Raw genomic sequence first — 21,262 nt, 5'->3', positions numbered from 1 at the left:
AAAATTATATAGATCTATGTTTCACCTATAATCTTGGCAATAATGAAGGTCCAACTGAATGCCAGTTTGAAGGGTTAGGTAAGTATAACCTGAAAAAACAGTTAAACAGACTTTCTACCTAGTATTTTACATTCTGTTTGTCAATATTCACATGCACTCTTCCATAAAGGATATTTTTGAAATCCTGCAGTAAAGCAGCATTAATTTGACTTGACATAATATCACAGGTGGAGTCTTCAAAAACAGATTCTAGGGTATAAGAGTGGCAGGCAGGGAGTTCACTGGAGATTGGCTGTCTTGTAAGAGCTGGAGCTAATGACAAGAGATGCTGTTGCAGAACTGCAGTCACTAGCAGTGGAAATAAGCTGAGCTCAGAATAGCAAAGCCAAGTGGTGCCACTTAACTCTGATGCTATATAAGCATGATGAGCATATGGATATCAAGGTAAGATGGCCTGATTCAAGAGATCACTGGAGATGACAAATGAAACATCCAGTTCATAGGGGAAAGATAAAGGGACAGCCAATAAGAACAATCCTTAACTTGTATAGCCGAAAGAGTTCATGAATGAATGAGAAAAAGGCTAAAGTCATGATCACTTGCCCAATTTCCAAACTTGAGCCAATTCTCAGACTCAAAATTAACTTACCAAAGAAGAGGCTGGGCCTACACAAGTAAAGATTGTGAAATTTCATAGCAAATGTACACAAGTAGTTAATCAGGATTTTGTTCTCATTTTTGTTTCTTAATTATTTTATTACAGTCTCCTCTAGTTCATGGATACATCTCAATCAAATTGATCACTTTTGTATTAAGGACTTTAAAAGCAGACTAATAAATAGATCTTTGTGAACAAAGAAAGATGGAACTCTAATTATGCATTATCTCATTTTCTCCTCTGTGGTCCAGGTCAAAATATTCTCACAGTCTTGGTATTCTTTTATCAAGATAAATGACTGATGGAATTGAGGTACTTATGAGTGCTAGACCATGACTGGGCTGGGCTGGGCCCAGTGCCAAGGCTCCAGTTCAACACAGCATCAAAGGAAGAAGTAGATCTTAAAGTTCTACTAAATCAGTGTTTTCAATGGAAGCTCATGACATGTTAATGAGCAATAAAACCAATTTAGAAACCTACCACCACATTTCTTAAATAAAATGCAACAAATTACAAGAAAATAGAAACTATTCATATATATAGCCCAAAATAAAAGATAATCATTTTCCTTAAAAACTTTATGTCAATCATAAGTATGCATATTTATTTACATACTGAATCATGATGGAAAATGTATTTTCAGCAATGTGTTACAATAAATTTGAAGTTGCCAATCTAAAAGGAAAAGATGTGATGCCATTAGAGTACCTAAAGGCTATGACTAGAGCTCAAATATTTGCAAATGTAGTTCAACTCACTCCTGTCAGCCAGAAAAGGCTAGCTCCCCACTCATCCTTTTTCTTCCAGCTATAACCTTAGCTACACAGACTCAATGCTCACTGCATTGCATCCTTCTAAAACCCAAATTTTTTTTTATTCATATGTGCATACAACGCTTGGGTCATTTCTCCCCCCTGCCTCCACCCCCTCCCTTACCACCCACTCCGCCCCCTCCCTCTCCCCCCTCCTCAATACCCAGCACAAACTATTTTGCTTTTACCTCTAATTTTGTTGAAGAGAAAGTATAAGCAATAATAGGAAGGAACAAGGGTTTTTGCTGGTTGAGATAAGGATAACTATACAGGGAGTTGACTCACATTGATTTCCTGTGCGTGTGTGTTACCTTCTAGGTTAATTCTTTTTGATCTAACCTTTTCTCTAGTTCCTGATCCCCTTTTCCTATTGGCCTCAGTTGCTTTTAAGGTATCTGCTTTAGTTTCTCTGCATTAAGGGCAACAAATGCTAGCTAGTTTTTTAGGTGTCTTACCTACCCTCACCCCTCCCTTGTGGGCTTTGACTTTTATCATGTGCTCAAAGTCCAATTCCCTTGTTGTGTTTGCCCTTGATTTAATGTCCACATATGAGGGAGAACATACGATTTTTGGTCTTTTGGGCCAGGCTAACCTCACTCAGAATGATGTTCTCCAATTCCATCCATTTACCAGCAAATGATAACATTTCGTTCTTCTTCATGGCTGCATAAAATTCCATTGTGTATAGATACCACATTTTCTTAATCCATTTGTCAGTGCTGGGGCATCTTGGCTGTTTCCATAACTTTGCTATTGTGAATAGTGCCGCAATAAACATGGGTGTGCAGGTGCCTCTGGAGTAACCTGTGTCACAGTCTTTTGGGTATATCCCCAAGAATGGCATTGCTGGATCAAATGATAGATCAATGTTTAGCTTTTTAAGTAGCCTCCAAATTTTTTTCCAGAGTGGTTGTACTAGTTTACATTCCCACCAACAGTGTAAGAGGATTCCTTTTTTCCCGCATCCTCACCAACACCTGTTGGTGGTGGTGTTGCTAATGATGGCTATTCTAACAGGAGTGAGGTGGAATCTTAGTGTGGTTTTAATTTGCATTTCCTTTATTGCTAGAGATGGTGAGCATTTTTTCATGTGTTTTTTGGTCATTTGAATTTCTTCTTTTGAGAAAGTTCTGTTTAGTTCACTTGCCCATTTCTTTATTGGTTCATTAGTTTTGGGAGAATTTAGTTTTTAAGTTCCCTATATATTCTGGTTATCAGTCCTTTGTCTGATGTGTAGCTGGCAAATATTTTCTCCCACTCTGTGGGTGTTCTCTTCGGTTTAGAGACCATTTCTTTTGATGAACAGAAGCTTTTTAGTTGTATCTATGCTCTCTCTTAGTTGCTGTGCTGCTGGGGTTTCATTGAGAAAGTTCTTACCTATACCTACTAACTCCAGAGTATTTTCTACTCTTTCCTGTATCAACTTTAGAGTTTGGGGTCTGATAATTAAGATCCGTGATCTATTTTGTTAATATTGGTATAGGGTGATATGCATGGATCTAGTTTCAGTTTTTTGCAGACTGCTAACCAGTTTTCCCAGCAGTTTTTGTTGAAGAGGCTGCTATTTCTCCATCGTATATTTTTAGCTCCTTTGTCAAAGATGAGTTGGTTATAGTTGTGTGGCTTCATATCTGGGTCCTCTATTCTGTTCCACTGGTCTTCATGTCTGTTTTTGTGCCAGTACCATGCTGTTTTTATTGTTATTGCTTTGTAATATAGTTTGAAGTCAGGTATTGTGATACCTCCTGCATTGTTCTTTTGATTGAGTATTGCCTTGGCTACTTGAGGCCTCTTGTGGTTCCATATAAATTTAACAGTAGATTTTTCAATCTCTTTAATGAATGTCATTGGAATTTTGATGGGAATTGCGTTAAACATGTAGATTACTTTTGGGAGTATCGACATTTTACTATGTTGATTCTACCAATCCATGAGCATGGGAGATCTCTCCACTTTCTATAGTCTTCTTCAATCTCTTTCTTCAGAAGTTTATAGTTTTCCTTGTAGAGGTCATTCACATCTTTTGTTAGGTTTACACCTAGGTATTTGATTTTTTTTTTTTGAGGCTATTGTAAATGGAATTGCTTTCATACATTCTTTTTCAGTTTGCTCATTATTAGTGTATAGAAAAGCTAATGATTTTTCTATGTTGATTTTATATCCTGCTACCTTGCTGTAGCTATTGATGACGTCTAGAAGCTTCTGAGTAGAGTTTTTTGGGTCTTTAAGGTATAGGGTCATGTCATCTGCAAATAGGGATATTTTGACAGTTTCTTTACCTATTTGTATTCCTTTTATTCCTTCTTCTTGCCTAATTGCTCTGGCTAAGAATTCCAGTACTATGTTGAATAGGAGTGGAGATAGTGGGCATCCATGTCTGGTTCCTGATTTTGGAGGGAATGGTTTCAGTTTTTCTCCGTTAAGTATAATGCTGGCTGTAGGTTTGTCATATATAGCTTTTATAATGTTGGGGTACTTTCCTTCTATTCCTAGTTTTCTTAGAGCTTTTATCATGAAGTGGTGTTGTATCTTATCAAAGGCTTTTTCTGCATCTATTGAGATGATCAAGTGGTTTTTGTCTTTGCTTCTGTTAATGTGGTTTATTACATTTATTGATTTTCATATGTTGAACCACCCCTGCATTCCTGGGATAAAACCCAAATTTTAGAATGGGATCCTGATAATTATTGTCTCAGTTAGTTAATACTACTTATTTGGCTGAATCTTACTGAGCTGAGCAAAATTCAACTAATATTAGAAACCCCTCTTAAAGCCATGAGAATTAACTAGCTTGTTCAATATTATCTAAGAATCAGTATGCATTTCAAATCATATCAGAGTCAGTATCTAATCTTAAAGTTAACAATTAGATATATACCAAATGTTTGCCCTAAAGAACATAATCACAGTATTTTTCCTTAAAATGCCTATATAGAAACTGAAACCAATTTTCCTTCTTCTTCACTTTTTAAGACAAAATAGTCTCATAGAAAAGCTTAAGAAATATCCTACAAAAGTAATGAATGTGGAGAGTCCATCATTCTCTTTTATCACCTAAAGAGATGTGGATACAGGGTAACACCCCGTTGCTCCTGAAGTTGGCACATCAGGCAACCTCAGGCATGTTGATCCCAAATATAAGTGTAAAGGTCTCTGAGAAACTCCTGGGTGCCCAAAATACAAGTCACAATCTGGGCACTAAAATCCTTTCAGTATCAATCAGATCATTGTACTTGCTTTATGCTTTTATTGATTTTTTTCCAATCATAGCACATTTGAGGAGAAAAAACACTCAAAAACATTGCAATTAGAGTCAAGCATATGCAAGTAGTACACATGGTAGCTATCAACCCAGTGAGTTGAGAGATAGGAAAACTAGCTGGATATTAGTGGTTTATGTCTGGAATCCTAGCTACTTGGGAGGCTAGAATCAGGAGGATCAAGGTCCATCTCAACCAATAGCTGGGCATGGTGGTGCCTCCATAAATAGGAGGATCGAAGTCCAGACAAAAAGCAGAACCCTGTCTCAAAAATAACCAAAGGAAGAAGGACTGGAGGTTAGGGTCAAGTGACAGAGTACCTGCATAGCAAGTATGAGGCCCTATATTCAAACCCCAATACCATCAGAGAGAGAGAGAAAAAGAAAGGATCAAAATTTATATAAGTCACCAATTACATAGCAGCCTATATAATTTAATATAAGCACCAAGGTAGCCTTTTATGATGACATCTTAATTGCATTTATTTATTCATTTATTATTTACTTATTTATTCTAGACAGTGTTTCGTAATGTAATCCAGGCTGGCCTCAAATTTATCATCCATCTGCCTCAGTCTTCCCAATGCTGTGATTACAGGCACATGCCACCATCCCAGCTTTTGTTGCCAGTATATATAAATTGTTTTTACATTAGATATAAAGAAAATTTTATTTCAATACTTTAATATTGAAATCAGCTATTATACACATCTACAAACTTTTATATGTCATTGCCTATATCTCAGGAAATAGCAAAGTGAGATTTTGATGAAGAGCTCTCAGCAAATCTAGAACACCACTTCAACTCCAAATTTAGTCAGATCCTTTATAAGTTGCTTGTAATTCACTGTGTTGTAACATGTATGCAATAAATTAGTGCAACACATCATCAGGGTCCCATCTGAGAGGTAAACACCCTATATATTTGGATTCTATTTTCATCCCAATTCCTTCTCACTGGATAATGTGTCTTTTTTTTTTTACATGAACTAATTAAGTTTATAGTGAAATTTATAGAGAAAAACAAGAGAGGCCAAGAACATTTGAAATAGGAAAATATGGAGGTAGGACTTGCTTTACATTTTATGTTTTTTATTGTTGTGCTAGGTGGTGGTACATTACGGCATTTACAAAAGTTTTTAGAATGTATCAAATATGCTTGAATTCACCCCCTTCCCTACTCTCCTTTATCCCTTCCTCCCTGATGCCTGAAGTAGTTCAACACGTATCATTTTTGCATCCACATACATATGTACACATTTTGTACCATAGTCACCCTCCCACTCCTTTCCCTACCGCCTTCTCCCGCCCGCTGGCACTAACCCTACCACCCACATTCCCCGCAGCACCTGTTCCACCCTCCTGTTCTCCAATGTTGCAGGAAAAAAATGATTTTTGCTTGTTTGTAATAAAGGTAGCTACACAGGGAGTTTCCTTGTGCTATTTCTACGTATGTAAGTATTATAACCCCAGTAGGTTCATTTCCTCTATTTGAAGCATCTTTTTCGTCTTCTGATTTCTTCACAGCAAATTTAGCCTTTGCAAGTTGTTCAGCAAAATGCATAGCAGTTTATGTATGGGGTGTAACTAATCCTGTTCTTATTCTGAAAAATTCCATTGACTGAAGCCATGAAAATAATGAGCTGGTCCTGTAGACACTCATCCACAGGTCCACCATGTCTAAGGTTTGCTACCTGAATTTCAGCAGCCAGTGATGTCTCAGCAATAATGACTATTCCATGTCCATTACCAAATGCTTGGTCCTTGGGCTCCTGAGCAGTCTGGGAATTAAAGCACAGATCCCTAACTTCCTTTCTGATGGATCTCACGGCTGCTGCCAGCATATCTTTTGCTACTTTAAATGGCAAAATACCAGCCACAAAAACTCTTCTGTATATCTTAGTCACAGAGCCATAATCTGTTAAATTTATTGGGTTCAACTGCTTTATGAATAATATCTGAATGATCACTTTACCACCCCCTTTTGAGTAATAGCCCCTCATTTTAATGTCACAAGTAAATCTGAAAACAAATTTTTCAACAATTGGCTTGAAGACTGTCACCATGTAATTGATCTATGGTGCCATTTCAGCATTAGTTCTACCTTTCAAACAAAGTTCTGATGGAGACACAGCAAACAGACACAGGACACTGAAATCTGAATCAAGAGACACACACGTCTTGTTGTCTGAGTATCTGTTGTGTGAATTCCACCTCTGAACTTCTCTGGTGTGAAGGTTATTTCTGTTGGCTCAACAGAAATAACCAGCACACAAATCTCAAATCATTTCTAGTCCAGATAAACATTAAGGTTTTCAAGTCATAATACTACATCAAGACGTGAGCATCCAGACTGACTACAGCTCCCCATTTCAAGACTGATAAAACCCTTCCGTGATCTTGTCATAGACCTCTACCTGCTGCCTGGCCTCGGGGACCTCATCTTCACTTGAGTGGGGGAAAGGAGGACCACTGGCCTTAGAAACCTCGGTCCACGCAGGGAATGCAGGTCTTATCAGAAGCTAAAATTTATTTTTAATCACTGACTGTGTATCCAACAACCTAGTTAAACTCACTTATTAATTCTAAAATTTAATTGTAAAACCTTTTCAGTTTCATATGTATCCAGTCATGTGATCTGTGCATAATGACAAAATCTTCCTTCACAATACCTATATCACTTTTTTCTTGCCTTATTTTCCTGGCTAGGACCTAACATAAAAGAATTAAACAGAAGTGATGATAGAGGGTATTTCCTTGTCTTTCCTTATATCAGATAAAAGGCTTTCAATGTTTCATCATTACAAATAATGTTTGCCGCTGGCTTTATATGAATATTCTTCATTAAACCAATTTTTTTACTCTGACTGGGCATTAAGTTTTGTCAATACTTTTTCAATTCTATTTAGATAACTAGATGATTTTTCTTCTTTCTTCTGTTATTATGGAAAATTACATCAACTGATATTTCAAATGCCAAATGCACCCTGCATTCTAGGAATAAGTCAAATTGAGTTTGGATTATCTTTTTTAGTCTACTAGATGTTATCTGATAATAATTTAAGATTTTATGCATCTTTGTCTTTGGAGAGTAATTTTCCTTCACTATTACATCTTTATCAATTTAAACAAGCAGGGATGATGAAGAGGTTGCAAAGGATTTAGAGTACTCGTACACAGCTGCTGGAAATGGAACCCTTGTGAAAATTTGGTAGTATCTTTTCCTGCTGCTCATATACATAACCAATATGTAACAAATCCCCTCCTAGTGATACATAAACATGTGCATACAAGAGAAGACATGCAAATATTCTCTCAACAGCATCATTCATAGACATCAACATACTCAAAATGGGTAAATAAATTGTCATGCTCATTCCATGAAATAGTCCACAAAATGAAAAGGAAAGGGCTGGAGACATGGCTCAAGTGGTAGAGTGTCTGCCTACTAAGTGTGAGGCCTGAGTTCAAACCCCAGTACCATCAAAAATAAAAAAGGAAAAATCACTCTGCATACCAGATCAAATTGAAATAAGAGCATATGTTGAATGATGTCAAATGACATATGTCATATTTATAGTTCAAAAACTGGCAAAACAGATATATGATGTCAGGAATTTGGGGCACTGGTTGCCTTTGAGAGGCAGTCAGTCACAGGGAGAGGGTGTAAGTTGGAGAAGATGTTGCTTCTGAAGTTCTAGTGATGTTCTAAGTTTTGATTGGTGGCAATTTCATGTTGTAAGAATTCATAGAGCCGTACACTTAGCTAAATTTTTCTTTCTGTGTGCTGTACTTCAACAAATATTTTTATGAACAGGTGATCAGGTGAAATTAATAAAAGCATAATCATGTATTTTAGCTTTATGGGGATCATATTACAGATTATAAAACTGTAGGTTGTGTTAGTTCAGATCCTTTAAAAAGCAGCTGTCAAGACAGAATTAAACATGCAAGGATTTTATTCTGTGAAAGAAATTGAGAGGGGAGAGCCATCAGACTCCCACAGGACTGGCGTGAGTGAAGGAGGGGGAGGCCAGGAGGAAGCACCTACATTGTGGGGAAGTCTAAGCAGCTTGGACAAGCCACCAGAGTTCATTCTCCCAGAAGGAACTGCCTCTCTGTCCCCACCATGCTCAGTCCTTGGCAAACAGGGCAACAGATTTCAAGCATGCATCAGGACCTTTGTCAACTGCACCTCTTGTGGTCGGAGGTCTGCATTGCACATTCTTATGGTTGCTCAAAGGTTTCAACGGGACCTTTTCTTTTTCCTGTTAAAAGAGTACTTTTTATTTTTAATTTTTTTATTCATTTTTTAAATTTACAAATAGTAAAATTAGCCCTTTTGGCTTACAACTGTAAAACCTATGGGTTTTGACAAATATATATATTAATATAGTTACAACTACAACCACAATATTTATCAGTTTCCTCACCCTAAAAATTCCTTTATAGTGCACCTTTAAAGTCAGTGTCTCACCCCAGGCCTGGCAATCATTGAAACTTCCCTGTCCCTATGCTTTTCTTTTTCCAGAATATTAATGGAATCAATATATTATGTAGCCTGCTGAGTATTAATGTCTTTGGCATTAATTTATATTCCTGTTTGCATCAATAATTCATTCTTTCTTTATGGAGGAATTGTATCCCACTGTATAGATGTACCACAAATATTTTTTATCCATTTGTTGGATGAGAACATTTGGGTTGTTTCCTGTTTGAGGAAATTATGAAAAAATCCACTATAAATGTTTGCATACACATTTTTATGTAGACTAAAGTTTTCCTGTCTCTTAGATAATGACCTAGAAGGAGAATTGCTGGGTATATATTATAAGTGTATACTTAATGGTAAAGAACCTGTCAAACAGTTTTCCCAAGTGGCTATGCCATCTCTGCATTCCCCCCAGTAATGTGTATGAGTTCTAATTTTTTTGCACATTCTTACCAACACTTGGTTTTGTCAGAGTTTTTTGTTGTGATTGTTGTTTCTTATTTTTTGTTTAGCTATTATAAAATGTTGTAGTGCTATCTCATTTTGGACTTAATTTATATTTCCCTAATGACTAATGATATGGAGTACCTTCATATGTATGTGTTGCTATTCATATAACTACTTTAATGAAGTGCCTATTTGAATATTTTAAGTGTTGTACACTTTAATCCATGAAGAAAAATCAACTTTATAGCCAAAAAATTTCTGTTGACTTTTTGAGTCTCAGGAATTTATTTTTATATGAAAATAAACCTTTAAAGGGAGTTTCCCTCATCTCTCCTCAAAATATAAATCTGAGAAGGAATATGAATCATATAGCTTGCTTGTGGGGTAGTTGACAAAAATAAATACTGCAAGACATTCAACCCCCAGTCCAGCACAGGCACTGAACAGTCAGCAAATGCCAGCTATAGATTAGATGTGTAGTCACACCAGAGTACATCAGTTGAATGACAGTCCTGTTGACAAAACATAGAAAAATCCTCAAAATGTGTGTTTCACACATTTCACATCAAACAATTCTATTATAAGGAGCTAATTGATCAAAAGATATACATACATTTCATGCATATATATGCCAACACACATGTACATTTAACATGGTGTTCTTTGCAATATAAAGATGCTAAACAAGAGCAAACTCCCCAAGAATGTGAAATTGTGGAAATCAAATATAGTATGTTCATACAACGGGTATGAAGTAATAATTTAAATGATGGTTCAGCTGGGGTCCTTGCCTAGCATGTGTGAGACCCCACGTTCAACCTCAGTACTGCAAAAAATTGCTTCAATTGAGCAGGTTGATGTGAACCTACAGTCTCAGCACTTGGGAGCCTAGAGCAAGAAAATCATGAGTTTGAGGCCAGCCTGGGCTACCTAGTAAAACTCTGTCTCAAAAAAAAAAAAAAGATGTTTCAGGTATAGATCTACTGATACTAAAAAAAAGTGTTTGTGATAAATCATTAAGAAAAAAATTGCAATCAAAAGGGGTATAACATGTTCCTGTTTGTTTATAAGTATATTCGGAAATACTAATACAAAGATAATAAATGTAATACCTTTTCTGCTTTATGTTTTCTGATTTCTGGGATGAGTCTTGCTTTAGTTATGGGGAAGAGAAAAAAGCCAAACATAATGGAGAAATAAAAAACATCATAATGAATAATTAATGGCAATGAATGAATCAAGAAAAACTTAAAATGTGTTGCATATCCTTATTAAAAAATGCAGATTTGCATAAAATATTAAACTATTATATTTAACTAAGTTTCATTTGTATAGAGAAAATCTCATTCCGTAACAACGCCAGGTAAAACAGATGGGTATGTCTGAGAGACTGCAAGCCATGATGTGTGTGTGTGACTGTTTTGTCCCTACAAAGTAAACCTGAGCCTGCCCAGCCTTTTTCACTGAGTCATAGAGAGGTTTTGACCTAAAGGGCAATGCTCTGATTCATCCCAAAGCCTGCACCAGCATTGCTAAAATATCTTTATTCTTATTTTGTTTCCAGAGTTGAGTTGAGCACAGAGTAGCTCATGCTTCAACAGTTTTCCTCTGTTTAGGTTCAAAGAGACCTATTTTTGCATTACATAGTTACTGAAGCCATACGAACCTTTTAGCCACAAAGCCTGTGTCCCAGGGACAGGCTTTTTCACAACAGAAATTTCAGGCTTCATGCAGTGACTTTCGTAGCTCTTGTAGCTGAGCAGATTTCTTTTCACTTAAAACTAGAAAGATGATTCCCAGAGGACTTTATCCCTTTTTAATAGTCTCAGTCTTACTGACCAGCAGTGCACAGAACAACAAGCATTTTCCTAAACACAAGGTATTTTCCACGTTAATCAAAAGCACTGTAGTTTTTAGACCAAACTCAAGCAAGGCCACAGCAGGCTAATATGCCATGAAGACTCCAGTGACATCCAGTGGGATGTCAATTAGATCAAAAACGCCACCCACAATAGGGTGAACAGGCAGCCTCTTCAAGGAGCATTTTTGTTCCCTCTGTTATCCCCTTGGAAGGGCTTTCCTGCTGCTTCCTGGTATTTCATTAATGAATAGAAATGGTAATAATTTCACTAAGAGTTTGAAAAGATTTGTAGTTCAATCTGGGAACACAAAGCGGGAGACTCTTTGTGAGTTATTAAAGTATAGAGACAAAAACCAAAGAGGCTCTGCAAAAACTGTTACATTCCCTCGGAAATAGTGATGGAAACCAAATCATGTTCTCTGACTCCTCCAAAAAATAAAGCTAATGCTGTGTTTCTCCATCTTACCTTTAGTCAGTTGATCACAAAAGGCTAGAACATTCAAGACATTTTTTAAATGAAATGATAGCTAACATAAGAAGTATTAATGGAGAGATGTGGTCTAATTTGAGTTGAATCTGGTGGAACTTGTTACAATAACCAACATAATGTCATTTTTCAAGCTTATCCAAATTCTTCAAATACTTCATACTGATTTCTCTTTACATTTTTATGAAAATACTAAATACACGTGTATATATGTTAATTAATTTTACCCCTACAACATATTTCTGCCCCTATGTGAAAGAAAACTAAAGTATGTAGAGGTTAGTTACCTTTCCTAAGGTCACACACTTAACAGGTACTAATATTTTGTTGTGTCTGTTATAAATCCTTAGTTCCCTTTAGAAACAAAATATTATACACCCAGTTGAAATCCATTTTATTCCTCACCGATTTAATTGCTCCTTAAAGGACTCACTATCCTAAAGATGGATGTACCTTTCCATTACATTTTTGATACTTAACACCCATAGATATCCATAAACAATAGTTTTGTGTGTATCCTTCTGGATCTTTTTTTTCAACTCTATGTTTTTGTGATATAGCTATTTTAAATCATATAAATCCAGTATATTCATGTAACTGCATTATAGTATTCCAGTATATGAATATACCATAATTTAATTATAAATAAGTGAAAAGATGAGTTTCAAAAAGTGAGAGAATAGATTTATAATACGTAGAATCAACAAAGAATTATTACCTAAGATATCTGGACACTTAGATGTCAGCAAGAAAAAGACTAACAAGTCAACAGAAAATAAGCAAAGATATAAAGAGATAATTCATAGAAGTTTAGACTGACAAACACATGAAAAGATTAACCAACTGCATTAATAATTAGGGATAGTAAGTTAACATTGGATATTAACCTAATAATAGGCAACTAATTTATTTCTGATTCTTCAATTTTAAAAACAATGTGACTGAGCAGATTCTGGTATGTCATATACCCCAGAGCTTGGAAATCATCACTCCATCCTAACAAGTCAAAAACAGAACAACTCATCTGTCAAAGAAGTAGGGTTATGGCAAAGGGCTGAAGGGATGGATACAGGGACAGGAGGCAAGAACTGGGAACACCTGGTTATTAATAAAGTACCTGGGAAGCAATAAAGTGCTATTTAAAAGTGGACTTGGATGAGCTATAAATGTATATTGCAAACTCCATAGCAACCACTAAAAAAAGAAAAACACACGGCAGCTGTATCAGTTTCAAAGACGCTATGGGTACGTATTTGAAAATGACATTAGTTAATACATGCAATAAAAAATAGAACAGTGCCACCATAAACATTCTTGCACCTGCCTCCCTGGGCACACATAAATGGAACTGTCGAGTCTCAGAGTCTTTAGAGGCATCTTCCATTCTGCCAGGAATTATCACAGCACTCCCCAAAGCGGTTGTACCACAAAGTGGTTTGCACGCCCACTAGCAATTGGTGGTAGGACATTACTATCTTTCTCCATCCCAACTTGGCAGTATGAGATGATATATCTCCTGTTAACCCCTAATTATTAATGCAGTTGGTTAATCTTTTCATGTGTTTGTCAGCCTAAATTTTTACAAATTACCTTTGCATATTTTTGCTTATTTTTCTGTTGACTTGTTAGTCTTTTTCTTGCCAATGTCTAAGAGTCCTTTATATAGCCTAGATAGTAATTCTTTGTTGGTTCTATGTATTATAAATATATTCTCTCACTTTTTGGAACTCATCTTTTCACTTACTTATGATGTATGTTAGATGTTTATAACATAAACTGTCCTTTTTAAGAGGAAGTGAATTGTTTGCAACAATGTGATATCCAAACCAGGCCCTTGAACCATTTTTCCCTGTGTGTACAACTTCTGTTATTTCTTTATTTTTTTCTTTAATAGGTAGCATTTATGTGCCACAAAATTCAAAATGTACAAAATGATAGATATAAATAGTAAAGTTTCCTCCTTCTTCTCTTCCTCAAGACATTGTTCCTCTCCCCTGATACACATACTGGTGCTTTTTCTGCATCTATGAAAACAAAACATGTATTTATAAAACATTTATCAATATATTCTTTTCTACAGAAATAGTAATATGCTGCACTATTCCATTCCTTATACTTTTTTCATACAATATGTATCACAGAAAGATAGATGAGCATTTCTAGACAGTTACATTTTCAGTATAGTACACACAGAGTGGCTCTGTTACAGTTTTGCACCTGCCTGAACTTCCACATGAGCAGGGGAAAGCTATTGCCTGCTGGTAAGGAAGAATATGTCAGCTCAGGACTAAGTTTGAGGCCCAGTTCTCCTTTCACTAGAAACAGATTAGTTATCTTATTGTGTCAATTTCCGTGTGTGTAAAATGAGAAGAATAATGCTACCTACATCATATAGTAGCTGTGGGAGTTAAATCACATCATATAGGTAAAGAGCTTAAGATAGTACTTCACAGGTAATAAACATTTTAAGTTAGTTGCCATTATCCTTACAAACCATATTTTTCTAACCAATACTCTACTAAAGGATGTTTGAATTATTCCAGATGTTTTCATGTAAATAAGGCTTTCCAAAACATAGGCAACACATAGCAAGATCAAAGACCATCTATTTACACAGATGTTGCTCTTACCCTCCAAAGAGTTAACATCAATTTACACTACCACCAGTAATGTCTGACCATGCTTCCATATGTCTAGCTATGCCTTGCTAATCTTGTGTTATCACATGTTTCATTTTTGCCAGCCTAATTTCTAGATGAAGCGAAAGAACAGGGTGAGGATGTAACTCTGGTAGAACACATGCCTGGCATGTGTGAAACACTAAGTTCAATCATAACAAAAAAACAAAAAGTGATGGGTTGTTGTGGCTTTATGTTTATCTTTTTCTTATTATTAATAAAGTATTTCAATCTGTTTATGTCATTTTTAGGGTTTTTGGTGAAATTTTCTCATTTTTGTGTTAGTCCATAGTCTTTTCATATATTAATTTATAGGATGTCTTATATATTTAAATTTTTAATGCTTTTTCTTAATATAGTTCAAATGTTTTTCCAGTTTTGCCCTTTTTCTATGGTTATAGGATTTTTGTTCGTTTGCTTGTTTTGGGGGGGATTTTTTTGCTTGTTTGGTGGTACTAAGGTTTGAACTCAAGGCCTCACACTTGCTAGGAAGGCACTCTACCACATGAGCCACTATGCCAGGCCCTATGTTTATATTTTTAATTTGTTTTTTCTTAATGTTCGTGAAATTGAATTCAATCATTTTGACTGGATGTCATGGGTTTCATGTCATTTGTAGGAAGGCTTTATGAACACCTGGGTTATAAAACTATCTGTCATGATTCTTTCTGATATTGTTATGGTTTATTATTTTAATATTTATGATTTAACTCATCTAGATTTATTTTGAGGGAGATAGGTTTCACTTATTATGCTTTTTTTTTCAACAATTTCCCCTTAACAGTTTATTGAAAAAAGCATTTTTTGACCATTGAATTTAAATACCACTTTTATATTAAAATCTCACATGTATTTGACTCTTTTGTAGCTTTCTGTTCTTTCTATTCATATATCAGTACTACACATTTAACTAATGTAGACTTACTGCATTGTATGTGTGTATATATGCAAATAAATAGACATACATTCATATATACACACTCTCATTAAATTTTCTTCTTTTTTGTTAAAATTTTCCAGATGATCATCCCTTGAGTATTTTTCCATATGAATTCTGCAGTTTGTTTCCTTAGAAAAATCCTATCGGTATTTTACCCTGAATTTATATATTAACTTAAGAAGGAGTATCAGATTTGTGATATTAACATTTGTTGTTCAAGAACACAATATGCCTCACTAACTGCCCAAGTGTTCTTTAATTATACTTTTAATTTTCATATGTAAATATTGTAAATTGTTTGTTAATTTCATTCCCAACTATTCCATCTTTTATCACTATTACAAATCAGCATTTTCTTAGAAGTCATCTTCTGAGTGTTGCCTGTTCCTTATTCTTGGGGTCTCATTTTCTTATATTCAAATCTGATCCTTTATGAACATTTCCCCTATGGGGGAATGAGAATGAATATGGTGGATGTATTTTGTATCCATATATGAAAATAGAAGAATATAACCTTTTGAAATTATTCTAAGATGGTGGGGGGAGAAGGGAAGAGGGAGAACAATGGAGGGGTAAATATAGCTATGCTATCTGGTAAGTACATATGTAAATATCACAATAGATCTCTTTACACAACTATTATATGCTAATAAAATAATTTTTAAACAAAAGAAAATTTCTTCTATGAAAGTTAGCCCTAGAAAATATCAGATCATCTGAAACTGAACTCATCAACAGGTACTAACCAAAAAACACTGCAAATGTCATTATGATCATGAAGATAATATGTATCTCTTACTTATTTTAGAGTTTCAGAATCTAAGTTGAAGCTAAAGAATAGTTTATTCAAGACTACCAACAGGCTGGGTGTAATGGTACACATCCATATTCCCAGCACCCAGGAAGCAGAGGCAGAAAGATCTCAAATTGGAGGCCAGCCTGGGCTATACAGTGAGACTCTATCTCAAAAAAAAATTTTTTTTTTAAAAAGACCAGTGGTTCTAGTGTTAGCTAATTGGACAAGGAAGAAAAGGTATGACTTGAAACAGGAATCAGACTTTGGGTTCTGCACTTTGGTAAGACTGAATAGAAATTTAGTTCAGATTACAAAGTCATTAATAAAGTCAACTTAAGAAGTTGATGCCCCAAAAACAGACACGAAGACCAGTGGAACAGAATAGATGACACAGATATGAAGCCACACAACTATAACCAACTTGTCTTTGACAAAGGAGCTAAAAATATACAATGGAGAAATAGCAGCCTCTTCAACAAAAACTGCTGGGAAAACTGGTTAGCAGTCTGCAAAAAACTGAAACTAGATCCATGTATATCACCCTATACCAAGATTAACTCAAAATGGATCAAGGATCTTAATATCAGACCCCAAACTCTTAAGTTGATACAAGAAAGAGTAGGAAATACTCTGGAGTTAGTAGGTATAGGTAAGAACTTTCTCAACGAAACCCCAGCAGCACAGCAACTAAGAGATAGCATAGATAAATGGGACCTCATAAAGCTAAAAAGCTTCTGTTCATCAAAAGAAATGGTCTCTAAACTGAAGAGAACACCCACAGAGTGGGAGAAAATATTTGCCAACTATACATCAGACAAAGGACTGATAACCAGAATATATAGGGAACTTAAAAAACTAAATTCTCCCAAAACTAATGAACCAATAAAGAAATGGGCAAGTGAACGAAACAGAACTTTCTCAAAAGAAGAAATTCAAATGGCCAAAAAACACATGAAAAAATGCTCACCATCTCCAGCAATAAAGGAAATGCAATTTAAAACCACGCTAAGATTCCACCTCACCCCTGTTAGAATAGACATCATCAGCAACACCACCAACAACAGGTGTTGGTGAGGATGCAGGGAAAAAGGAACCCTCTTACACTATTGGTGGGAATGTAGACTAGTACAACCACTCTGGAAAAAAATTTGGAGGATACTTAAAAAGCTGGACATCAATCTACCATTTGATCCAGCAATACCACTCTTGGGGATATAACCAAAAGACTGTTACTCCAGAGGCACCTGCACATCCATGTTTATTGCGGCACTATTCACAATAGCCAAGTCATGGAAACAGCCAAGATGCCCCACTACTGATGAATGGATTAAGAAAATGTGGTATCTATATACAATGGAATTTTATGCAGCCATGAAGAAGAAAGAAATGTTATCATTCGCTGGTAAATGGATGGAATTGGAGAACATCATTCTGAGTGAGGTTAGCCTGGCTCAAAAGACCAAAAATCGTATGTTCTCCCTCATATGTGGACATTAGATCAAGGGCAAACACAACAAGGGGATTGGACTATGAGCACATGATAAAAGCAAGAGCCCACAAGGAAGGGGTGAGGATAGGTAAGACACCTAAAAAACTAGCTAGCATTTGTTGCCCTTAACGCAGAGAAACTAAAGCAGATACCTTAAAGCAACTGAGGCCAATAAGAAAAGGGGAACAGATAGTAGAGAAAAGGTTAGATCAAAAAGAATTAACCTAGAAGGTAACACCCACGCACAGGTAATCAATGTGAGTCAATGCCCTGTATAGCTATCCTTATCTCAACCAGCATAAACCCTTGTTCCTTCCTATTATTGCTTATACTCTCTCTACAACAAAATTAGAAATAAGGGCAAAATAGTTTCTGCTGGGTATTGGGGGGGAGAGGGAGGGGGCGGAGTGGGTGGTAAGGGAGGGGTTGGGGGCAGGGGGGAGAAATGAACCAAGCTTTGTATGCACATATGAATAATAAAAGAAAAATGAAAAAAAAAAAAAAACTAGAAAGAAAGGAAAATTGGGGAAAAAAAAAAAAAGACCAGTGGTTCTAGTGTCTTATGTGTTTCCATAATATATTTCTTTAATATATCTGAATTTACCATACTATGACATTAAAATGAAAAAAAAAATTACCTGACTCTTGTGAGCTTTAATGTGACATATGAACCAATTACTTAGTTTTAAGTATACTAAGTCCAGTGGACCCACTTACATATCCCCAATAAGTCATTCATGCCTTTGCAAAATCCCTCTCAGTATGGAGGAAACTATGCTGTCCTGTGAATATGTTACAAAGACTCTGTCCTAGCAAACTGGAGAGAGAGAATCTCCTGCTGCCCTTGAAGGAGAAAGCTACCTTGTTCTAAGGGGGCCTTGTGTCAAGCACTAGCAGCCTCCAGACAATGAGAGTTGTCCTGGCTAATTGCCAGCAAAAAAATGAAAAAATGAGGACCTCAGTACTTTAGCCTCAAGGACCTGAATTCTGCCAACGTTACTGGAGCTTGACTGAAGACCCTGAACTACAGAAAAAAATGCAGCCTCAGTGATCTTTTGTTTGCAATCTTGTGGAACCCTGAGTAGAGGACCTGGCTAAATTGTACTTGGACTCCTAATTCACAGAAGCAGTGAGATAATAAATGAGTAACCTCTAAGCTGGTGGTAATTTGTTATAACAACAAGAGAAACTAATGCACCGAGTCAAATCCTGTCTCAGATCATTACAAGCAGAAGCAGTAAATATCTTACAATTTAGTAAGTTTATGGTGGAGATTAGTTCTGAGTGAAACATCAGCATGGTATAGTTTAATGTTCTCTCTAAATTTATAGTGCTGTGAGCAGAGGATTCCAGAACACAAGCACTCCAAAGCTCAAAGCTTTGATGTAACTCTTTCAAACCACATACTTCAAAACCTAAGCTAAATATTATACATCAGCATTCAGAATTTGTCTAAATTGAGGTTTTTTTTTATAAGTGCCAGAGACTATTTGAGATAGTATAATAATGTATAACTGAAAAATGGGGAGAGTCTTATTTTGGAATAATTGAAATTCTTCATTTATTTCTGCCTCCTCAGTAGCCCCTAGGGTAAGAATCTCAGTGCTTTTCTTTATGGGCAAAACTGCAACCACAATAGCCTCCCCGTAGTCCTGGCTATAATAAAAAGCTTCCATGGTAAACCTAGTGTTCTCAGATTTCACGTTACAGCTCTTTGCACACTTGCAACCCAGCATGTGGGTTCAAAAGTGACATCTAATGTCTCAGTCTTAAAGCAGACTGTTCTATCTCCTCCAGAAAGAACATTAAGATGTCAGCTTACAAACTAAAATTTTGGTTGACCAAATCCTTTCAACGCTCTAAGCTCTGGAATTCAAAAGTATCCCTTCCATTAAAACTTTTTTTTTTCTTCTCCCACATCTTGCAAAAGGCTTTGAAATTAGTGTCTGACATGCTATTTGGTTGTAATTCCAAGCCCTCAATCATTCAAAGACAGGAAGCATATGCAAAGTCAGGTTTTAGAGAGATCCTGTGGGATATAGGCAAAGTGCCTCTCTGAAGAGGAAAGGGATTTACAAAGTCACAAAGACATAAAGGAGCCTTGCCAACTGAGGATCAGAGAGAAGCACAGGCCACATATGAGGGAAACGAGGCCTATAAATAAGTTACCCTCATCATCTGGTTTTTAAGATTTTATGTCCTACGTTTTATCCTCAAACCTTCCAGAAAGCCAGTTCATGATAGCCTCATATTAGCAGTCCTGTGGTGAATTATTAAATAGAATGAAATATATATCTGGGGATGAGGCAGTTAGCAAAGGGGACCCTCACCAAACCACTATGCTCTAGACCAGTGTATAATAACAACCAACATTTATATGGCCTACTATGTGCACAGCACTTTATATAGGAAATAAACTGCTATCAGTTGGCTTCTTCAGGACCAGACCCTGAGGGAAGGAATTGTGTGAAAATTATTTAATAAAAAATGTGTATAGGAGGAAAGGAGTGGTGAAGTAGACTAAAAGTAAAGGAGGCCAAGCAAAGGTGTGAGCCTTAGAGAGGGAAGATAACTCAAGACCACAGGAGCTGTGGTATAAAACAAACCTCAAAGTCAGGTATAATCCAAGTGTCTGATTCCTGGTCGGGGAAGAGAGTTTGTTTACACTCTACAAGTAGAATTACTAATTAAAAGCTGGAGAAGCAAGGGAGGTATACAAATCCCAGATACTTTTGGGTGTCGAGTTCAAAACAGATTTTGGCAGCTAAAGAAAACTGACAAAAAAAAGAAAAATAGACACTGAGTAGGCAGGCGTGGCGCCATATGTCTCAGCTCCTTGTGAGGTGAAGGAAGAAGGATCACAAATTAGAGGCCAGCCTGAGCAAAGATAGCAGTAAGAAGCTGTCTCAAACACCAAATAAAAACAAAAGGGCTGGGGATGTAGCTAAGTGCATTTTTCTCCCATGCACAAGACCCTGGGTTCAATCCCCAGATCCAAAAAAAAGTTGGTGCTAACTGGGGATGACAGATCATCGAAGCCTATATGCACAAAAATGGAAAAGAAATCTGAGGAGATATGGGTACAATGTCTATCACATGTATCACGCCACAAGCTCACGAAGTAGCTAGCAATTTGATGTCCCTTTCCACTTGAGGAGTATGAAGTACAGAAAGATTAAATGAGAAGCCTAAAATCCTGCAGCTGATAAATGTCAGACAAAGAATTTGAAACCAGACTGTCTGGTTCCAGGTCTGCATATTCATACACTCTATTATGAAATCAAGTGCCAGAGCAAAGCATGCAGAGGTCAAGGCAGAGCCAAAGCCATGGTTAGGAAGTAAA

At 36.3% G+C, this 21,262-nt stretch overlaps 1 pseudogene; it reads right to left on the bottom strand.

The window, feature by feature from the left end:
• Window positions 1-5,602: 5,602 nt before the first annotated feature.
• Window positions 5,603-7,032, bottom strand: LOC109678858 (RNA 3'-terminal phosphate cyclase-like; annotated as a pseudogene).
• Between the last annotated feature and the right edge of the window lie 14,230 nt (window positions 7,033-21,262).

Source organism: Castor canadensis, chromosome 9 (assembly GCF_047511655.1).
Source record: "Castor canadensis chromosome 9, mCasCan1.hap1v2, whole genome shotgun sequence".
Taxonomy (NCBI): domain Eukaryota; kingdom Metazoa; phylum Chordata; class Mammalia; order Rodentia; family Castoridae; genus Castor; species Castor canadensis.
Note: the sequence above shows the minus strand (reverse complement) of the source record. Positions and strands in the feature narration are given on the sequence as shown.